Source organism: Panthera onca, chromosome C2, assembly GCF_046562875.1.
Source record: "Panthera onca isolate mPanOnc1 chromosome C2, mPanOnc1 haplotype 2, whole genome shotgun sequence".
NCBI classification, from domain to species: Eukaryota; Metazoa; Chordata; class Mammalia; order Carnivora; family Felidae; genus Panthera; species Panthera onca.
The window spans coordinates 80602033-80611506 of NC_138347.1; the positions used below are offsets into that span (position 1 = coordinate 80602033).

General features: G+C 37.5%; 1 protein-coding gene across 1 annotated transcript in view; it reads right to left on the reverse strand.

Moving 5' to 3' along the window:
* Positions 1 to 9474, reverse strand: part of ST6GAL1 (ST6 beta-galactoside alpha-2,6-sialyltransferase 1) — a 485891-nt gene that overhangs the window by 304190 nt on the left and 172227 nt on the right. The gene's annotated exons all lie outside the window — the stretch shown is intronic.

Consider the following 9474-nt stretch of genomic DNA (forward strand, 5'->3'; position numbering starts at 1 on the left):
TGCTGGGCTTTGCTTCCCCTGCCACGATCTAAAGTGTCTTTGTGTCATTTCATTTCAGGTGTTTCAGGAGGTAGGAAATGTTGAAGTCCATTATTGGAAGGAGATTTGGGGTGCATCAAGTTCATTTCTGAGAACGAGGAATATTTAGGGGGCTCACAAAGGAGATGGGAACTAGGGAGACAACAAAGGTTGGGATAACATGTATCACACAGGAAACGGGGACCTGGGAAAATATCATCCTTTATCTATTTAGGCTACAAACTGGGACCATTTATCTGGCTAGAAGGGCTCATTACTAGGACAAAGGTCAAGGAAGAGTTACCATACTAAATATTCAAAAGGAGAGAGATAAATAAATCCACCACTGGAAATTCTCACTGGCCACATTTCTCCCACATACTCCTGTCTCTCCATGCATCAAAAAGAGGCTCCAGCAAGTTCTCATGGTGGGAAGTTGGAAACTGCAATTGACAAAACTCCAGTGAGGTCAGAATTCAGTTACAGGATCTCTCGTTTGAAGATGGTGCTTGAGGGGCACCTGGGTGGTTCAGTCGGTTAAGCGCCCGACTCTTGATTTCTGCTCAGGTCATGATCTCACAGTTTCATGAGTTCGAGCCCCACATCGGGCTCTGTGCTGACAGTGCAGCAGAGCCTGTTTGGGATTCCCTCTCTCTCTCTTTTTCTTTCCCTCTCTTTCTCTCTCTGCCCCTCCCCAGCTCACGCTATCTCAGTCTCTCTAGATAAATAAATAAATACATACATACATACATACATACATACATACATACAATAAAATGAAGGTGAGGCTCGAGGTTTCCATTTCTTCCTTTTCTTGGCAATCATCCTAAAGCCATCAGCAGAATGAGAAGCAGAAATGCGAAGTCTTCCTTCAAAGAAACAAGATTGCTGAAACCTCTAGGCACAAAACTGGAAGAAGCACGGAGGGGTAGGACAGGTGCTGGAAGTGCATGAAGAGTATGGAAGGAAGTGGAAAGGAGACTACAGAGCTCAGAAAGAGATCATAGAGTACATTGTCTAAGGACAGGAGCACACTCTGAGTGCAATACCAAAATCTTTTGTTTGTGACTGAGGGATATAGCGGTCACAAAATGGCAGGTTCCCTGGCCTTGGTTTTGATGTGAAAAGTGGAGCAGGCAAGGTTGAATTACACAGACAAGACATAATTTCAGGCAAGAGTCTACCCATGTGGTTGGGGGAGAAGAGACACTTGCAAAGCAAAAAGCACCATAGCAGCCTTTTTCCATCACTGAGATGAATGACAGGCTGTCAAAACCCATATCTAAAACTCATATTCAAGGGGTACCTGGCTGGCTCAGTCATTGGGGCATTCAACTCTTAGAGTAGTGAGTTCGAGCTCCCCATTGGGTGTATAGGTCACTTAAAACTAAAATCTTAGGGGCTCCTGGGTGGCTCAGTCAGTTAAGCGTCCAAACTCTTGATTTCGGCTCAGGTCTTGATCTCAAAGTCGTGGGATCGAGCCCCAAGTGGGCTCTGTGCTGAGCATGGAGCCTGCCTGGGGTTCTCTCTCTTTCCCTCTCTCTCTCTCCCTCCCCCTATGCCCCTCCCCCACTCACACTCACTCTCTTTCTCTCTAAAAAGAAAATCTTTAACAAGTAATTAAAAATAAAACTCAGATTCAAAAGAAAATTTCTGCACACTTAAAACACAGGTGTGGCCCCACCTCCATGTGAACCTTCTGCAAATATCTGACACAGGAAAAACTCCCCACTGACTCAAAAATGAGGTCACAAATAGGAACTGCAAAAGATCTGTGCAAAGTTCCCATAAAAACAAATGAGGAAAAGAAAAATAAACAGAATATAAAAAACAATTTTCAAGAAAAAAAGTTGCTTTGAACAGCTTGAAAATTATGTAATTTTTAAAAATAAAAGATTTGATTTGCAAAATTGGAAGGACACACAGTTACCCAGGACAAAGTAACACAAAGACATACTGTCACAAAGCTACTAAACTTCAAAGACAAAGAGTCCTTTGGGGAGCCATGCAAAAATATTAATTCATTTACAACGGAAAAAAAATAAGGCTGACCTCCGATTCCCCCAGAGCGAATTCCCATAGCAGGAAATAGTAGACCAATGTTTATAATCTCCTCAACAAGATAAGACCAAGGACTATTTTACTCACTCAAAATTTCATTCAAGTATAAAGGCAAGAAATGAACATTTTGAATATCTGATGAGCCCTTCTTGTAGAAAACACTAGAAGATGAAGTTCACTCAGCCAAGAGATAAATGAAAAAACCGCAGGCTTGGCATTGAGATTGAATCTACTTTGCTGTAAAATAAAGATTAGAGCAAATGTAGGGATTATGGTAACGATGCAGAAAGAAAACGTAGTAATATCAAAAGCTGACCTCTGTTCTCTGGAGCTGAAATACATAATGTAAAGACAGAGTCTGGGTCTAAAAAGGAAGATCATTTATTGCTTTGCCAGGCAAAGGAGACTGCAGCAGGCCACCAAGACTGCAAGGCCACCTGGGGTAAAAACCTGTGGGGTTTTATAGGAAAATGCAGGATCTGAGTAGTTTCCATTGGAATCTGGTACATGCTGCCAGCCGAGTCCCTCCTGTCTTCAAGGTGGTCTCATGACTAGCACTGGTGCCCCTTCACCAAGTATGCACTGAGGTCAGTGAGATCAATATCCATACCGAGTCCCTGGACAAAAGATTCTACAGAAAAACAAGTGAAGGGGAAGGGGAGACCTCAAGAATGAGGAAGATAAAAATGTATTCAGTTGGAAGTCAAGCCTTGCGGAAGCACTAATGCGTCCCTCTAAATTTCCATCCAATAATTCTTACCATATGGAACGGACATATCTAACAGATTTGAGAAAGAATTTGGAGAGTAAGTAGCTAGTAGTGAATACTGAATTCACTCATCCTCTATAATATGGGGCCAAAAGATATCATTGGAAGCTGAGAAATCAAGTGGAAATAATGGAGATTTATTTAGCAATACAAAGATAAATGCTAAGAACAATAGCAATTAAAATTGAATGGAGGGGTGAAAGGAAAGAAAAAGGAAATATATTAATTTGTGGCTGCTCACAGTGGGGAGTTAATAGATTCCGAATAAACAGCGGATTAAAGGTTTTATCCTAAATTATGTTTATAACAGTAATCTCTAGATCAAAGAAATACTTTACAAAGTATTAGAATAAATACGCAAGCTCAAAAAAAGTGCAAAACATATTGCATAATAGACACTAAAACACAAAAACGTAAGATAAAACAGTATGACAGAATTAAGCTAAACATATCACTGATAGCCAGTGGTGTGCTAGAAAATGTTTAACAACTGTCCTCGGGAAAACATAACAAAACACGTTAACTTGTAGCTTTTGCTGATTTCCATGTTGCGTATACCCCTACTGTTACCAGTGGGAGAGTCTGCCTTGTGTGAATGGAGGTCTCCTTCCTTGGATTCCTCTCGTGAGGAGACTTACTGGGGATCCACACTCAAATAAAGACAGACAGAAGGAGAGTAGCAAGCAAAGTTTATTATAGTGAAAAGTACACTCTCAAGGTGGGAGAGCAGGCAGGTTCCCAGAGGTAGAATGGCCCCTAGGTTGTTTTGGGATTGGGTATTTGTTGCTTCTCTCTGGGCTGAGAGGAGCTATGACATTCACTGGGGTGGTCTCTAATGGAGGTTGCTTCCAATCATGTAGGGGACTCTTCCCACAGGTTCAGAAGGAGAGTTTTTGACTCTACAAGGTTTGTTACCAGAACCATCATGGCAGTCTTTCTCCATGGAGGAAAGGGGTGTACCATACCTGCAGGGCAAATACAGTGTAATGAATCTAGGGTTTACCCTGGGGCAGAGGTGGAGGAGGAAAGTGCAGGCTCAGCACCTGTGGCTCTGGAGCTGTTGTCCCCAGAGTTTTGGAAGCCACAAGGTCAGGATATTGTGCCCTGGGCTTCTATTGTGTAACCTATTTACCACTGCCCTTGCCTCCAGCTGAAGTCTCTATCATTCCCCTTCAAGGACGTGGGACTCTGCCTCAGGGCGGTCCTTCCACTGCACTGCTCTCTTCTAGGTTCTACCTAACTCTACCTTGGCCAATTTCAAGCTACAGATCTGATATCACTAAATGGGGGCTGAGAACTTATGAGAGGCTCCAGCACACCGTGGCTGACAGTGATAAATTTAAATCAGCTAAGGAGAAAACTTTCATTTTGGATTACAAAGCTGCACCAACTTAATACTGTATACAGGAGATCTTAAAAACAAAGGGGTTTAAAACTGAAAATAAAATAATGGGAACTGTATACTAGGCAGAGACAAAAAAAGAAATGACGAGGAGAGAGATCCCGATCTTATATAAAATAAATTTAAAGAAAACAGTATCAGGATGCCTGGCTGGCATCCAACTCTTGATTTTAGCTCAGGCGATGATCACACAGTTTGTGAGATCCAGCCCTGCATCGAGCTCTGCACTGACAGCACGGAGCCTGCTTGGGATTCTCTCTCTCCCTCTGTCTCTCTCTCTGCCCCTACCCCACTCAAAATAAATAAACAAACATTTTTTAAATAAAGAAAATAGTATCAAATGATGTCTCAAAGAGTGATTCATAATGACAAGGCATACAGATAACAATGAAAAGATAATAACTATAAACATTGGCACTAGCTAACATTACATCAATATCAATAAATAAAAACTACAGGAATTACGTGAAGAAACAGATTTAAAAATGCATTAGTAAAAAGACACATTATTACTCCCAGCCTAGGAATTCCAAGTGAATAAAAACAAGGATGCACAAGACTTATTAGCATAATAATGTATTGGTATATTTTTTATCAAATTCAAGTTCTTGGAAAAAAATATACCTCACCTTCTTTCCAAGAAACCACAAAAGGAGTCATTAAAATTGATTACATATTAGGCCACAAGAAAACATCAAGAAAAACTTTTAATACTGCAGATAAGTTCTTTGATGACAAAGTTTAAAAACCATATATTTATAATCAAATTTAAAAACAAAATTCTCTTATATCTGGGAATATTATTTTTATAATTTTTAAACAATTCTTGAGTCAAGCAGGAACTCAAAACTGAACTTGCAGAATGTATTAAAACAAATAATAATTATCACATTTCATATTCAGAATCCACTGTATATAACTATGGCAGTGTTCAGAAGAAATTGTACACACTATATAATTACATTAACAAACAAAAAAGAATTAAAATAGTTGAAGTAACCATCCAACTTTAGAAGCTAGAAAAAGAACAATAAAAGTAAATAGAAGGAAGGTAGAGGAAGGAAATAATAAAAGACATAATAAATAATAAAAGAAAAGGTACATATTTTGAATTATGAATTATAAATTCAAGATCAGAAAAAAAAAAAGTCACCTGGGTGACTCTGTTGGTTAAGCATTTGACTTCGGCTCAGGTCATGATCTCACTGCTACTGCAGAGTTCAAGCCCCACGTCGGACTCCATGCTGACAGCTCAGAGCCTAGAGCCTGTTTCCGATTCTGTGTCTTCCTCTCTCTCTCTGCCCCACCCCCACTCGCACTCTGTCTCTCTCTCTCTCTCTTTCTCAAAAATAAACAAACATTTAAATAAATAAATAAATAAACTAACATTAAAAAAAAATTTTTTTTAAGTCATAGTATTTTTTAAAGGTACCAGAGCTGGTTTCTGAAGGGCAAATAGGAAGCAATAAAATACCACATTTCATTCATATGTGGAATTAAAAAAAAAAAAAAATGAACAAGCAAAGGGAAAACAATAAAAGAGAGAGGAAGCAAGAAACAGACCTTTTTTTAAAGTTAATTTGTGTATTTTGAGAGAGAGGAGAATGCCTGAGCTACGGAGGGGCAGAGACAGGTAGAGAATCCCAAGCAGGCTGTGCACTGCCAATGCAGAGCCCAATGAGGGGCTGGAACCCAGCTCATGAACCATGAGATCATGGCCTGAGCCAAAGTCGGACGCTTACCTGACTGGGTGCCCTCAGACGCTTAACTATAGAGAACACACTCATGGTTATCAGAGCGAGGGGGGGAGGTGGGTGATGGGGATTTAGGAAGGCACCTGTTGTGATGAGCACCAGGTGATGTATGGAAGTGTTGAATTACTATATTGTACACCTGAAACTAATATAACACTGTATGTTAATTAACTGGAATTAAAATGAAAACTTTTAAAAAAGGAAAAATGCAATTATATGTGATATAAAAGAGGAAATCATTGCAGACATTGTGAACCTGACACATAAGAGACTACTTTGATAAATTGTGGGCAACTAAATTTGAAAACCTGGATGAAATCGATAATGTTCTAATAAAATTAATTTTATTAAAACATAACTCACCAAAATTGGTCTTAAATAGATCAGTTACTATATGCTTAAAATTTGTCAAAGACCTATATTCCCAAAAACACTATGTCCAGACAGTTTCACATAGGACTCTATAACTTGAAAAAGCAGGTGATCCCAATGTTATTTGTACTGTTCTAGAGTATTAAAAAAAAAAAAGAGGGGGTTTCCATTTTGGAACTATTCCCCCCCCCCAAAAAAAAAGACACCATAGAGAAAAAAAACTATAGAACAATCTCACGCATGAATACAGACATAAATTCTAAATAAAATGGTAGAAAACAAAGTAGCATATTAAGAGGCTAATACAACATGACCAAATGTGGTTTATTCTAGGAATAAAAGTCTGGTTCATTTAAATAACTTGCCATATCAGAAAATTCGTTTAAATAAATTGCCATGTCAGATTTCAATATATAAATACATGATCATTCCCTTAGACACTAAGAAGTGTTAGATTAAATTCAATACCTGTTCTGGACAAAAATGTTTAAACTGTAAGCAGAAGATACATCCTTAACATGATAAAACGTATTTATCTGTCTCCAAACCAATATTTATGCTAAAAGAAGATAGATCAAGATCATCACCATTAAAATCAATAATAAGATATAAATGTAAATCCCATAGTACCGGATGAAACTTCATCTTACAAACTGTACAACAGTATATTAGAATAACAATGGAAAGAAATACAGGTATTTTATTGTATTGTCTTGAGTAATTCTATTTTTTGAAAAGAACCAATGACAGGGTGAGAGATGTCCGAAAATAAACTGTAGTCAAACTACTTTTCATTACTATGCATGAATGCATCCTGAATGACAATGCACGATAATGAAGCTTTGCTGTTCACCTATTTAAGCATTTAAGGGGTTAAAAGATAATAGATTATCTGACTCATGTTGCTATAATAATTCCATATACATCCCTTTTTGATTACTGCATAAAGTAGCATTCAGAGAAGATACCTAAAACGTTACACTTTCGGGATAAGAATAAGAATATATAGATTCATTAGTATAAATAATGCTATAAAAAACATTCTCCTCCTTTTGGATGATTTACATAGGATACTTTGTAAGTGGCTCAGAAAATAATCTTGATTTTTATTGAAGAAAATACCTCTTTTTCTATGGTCATACTTAATGCAAAAGGAGTATTGCTTCTTCCATAGCTAACATACTGTATTCCTAATAAAATTTAATTTCCAAATTTTCTACTAATTTTGTAGTTTTTCCAAACTTAACAGTTTTTCGTTTTAAACAAGTTTTTTTAAAAAGATGATAGAAGTTTAATTGCTGCTGGAGTAATCGCACATCCATAAACAAACAAACAAAAATGAATCCTGGCCTAAGTCTCACACCTTAAACAAAAAATAAAACTCAAACGGGTCAAAAACTTAAATGAAACCATAAGACTTTTAGAAAAAAATAGGAGAAAATCTTCAAGATCTAGGCTGGGCAAAAAGTTCTTAGACTTAACACAAAACATCATCATAAAAGGAAAAATTGATAAATTGGACATTAACAAAGTTAAAAACCTTTGCTCTCTGGAAGACTGTTAAGAAGAGGAAAAGACAAGCTACAGAATGGGAGAAAATATTTACAAAACACATACCTGGCAAAGAGCTAGTATTTAGAATGTATAAACAAACTCCAACACAGTAAAACAGGGAGAGTTCGGTAAAAGGATACAAACTACAAGTACATATAAGGTCTGAGAATCTCATGTATAACATGTATCTCTAGTTGATAACACTGTGTTGTATGTTGTATCATTGACATTTGCTAAGAGAGCAGAACTTAGATGTTCTCACACACACAAAAGGTAAGTATGTGATGAATGTGCTAACTGGAGGGGGGGGATTCTTTCACAGTGTAAACATATATTAAATCATCACACTGTACACTTTATCTTACAATTTTATTTGTCAATTATAACACAGTAAAGCAGGGTGTGGCGGTACAAAACAGTAAAAAACCCCACCCAATCCAATAGTTACCAGCTGGGAGGTAAGTAAATTGGGAGCCGGGAAAAAACGGAGCTCAATGAAGAGACATTTCACTGAAGCGGATATGTAGATTGAAAATCAGCACATGAAAAGATGTTCAACATCATCAGTCAACTGGGAAACGCAAATTAGAACCACAATGAGATATCAGTACATACCTATAGAATAACTAAAATAAAAAATATGACAACACCAAATGCTGATGAGGATTTGGAGAGATCGGTTCACTCCTTACTTGCTGATGGGCATATAAAGTGGTTCGGCCACTAGAAACCAGTTGAGCAGTTTCTGAAAAAACTGAACATGCAACTGTCATGCAATCCAGCAAATTACATTTCTGGGCATTTATCCCAGCGAAATGAAGATTTGTGATCACACATGAACCTATTCACAAAAGTCTACAGCAGTTTCATTCACAAAAGCGAAAAACTGGAATCTGCCCAGATTCCTTCAATGGATGAATAGTTAAAAAGTGGCATATCCATCATGAAATACTACTGAGCAACAAAAAGACACAAGCTACTGATGTAGGAAACAACTGGAATGAATCTTCAGAGAATTACGCAGAGTAGAAAAATGCCAGTTTTAAAGGTTACTTACTGAGTGCTTCCACTTATGTTACAAACCTGAAATGAGAATTTCAAGATGATAGAAATAGAGAACAGATGAATAGTTATCATGAATTAAGGATGGGGTGGGGAAAGGTAGAAAGTGGGTATATATTAAGGAGCAACGTGAGGTTCTTCTGGCAATAGAATGTTCTGTAATCTTGACTGTATCAATCTCACTATCCATGTCTTAATATTGTAGTATAGTTTTGTAAAATGTCACCTTTGGGAAAAACTGGGTAAAGGGCACAGATCTCTCTGTATTATTTCTTATAAATGCTCGTGAATGTACAATTATCTCAAAATCCAAAACTTAATTTTTAAAAATCTGATAGAGTGTTTTTCCCCTTGATAACTACTGACAGTGGATATAGTGGGGTTGTTCATGTTTGATGCACACATTATTTCAAGAAAACAATTTTAAAAACCCTATTCCGATACCATATTGGAGTGTACCATTGATGTGTACCATCAATCGG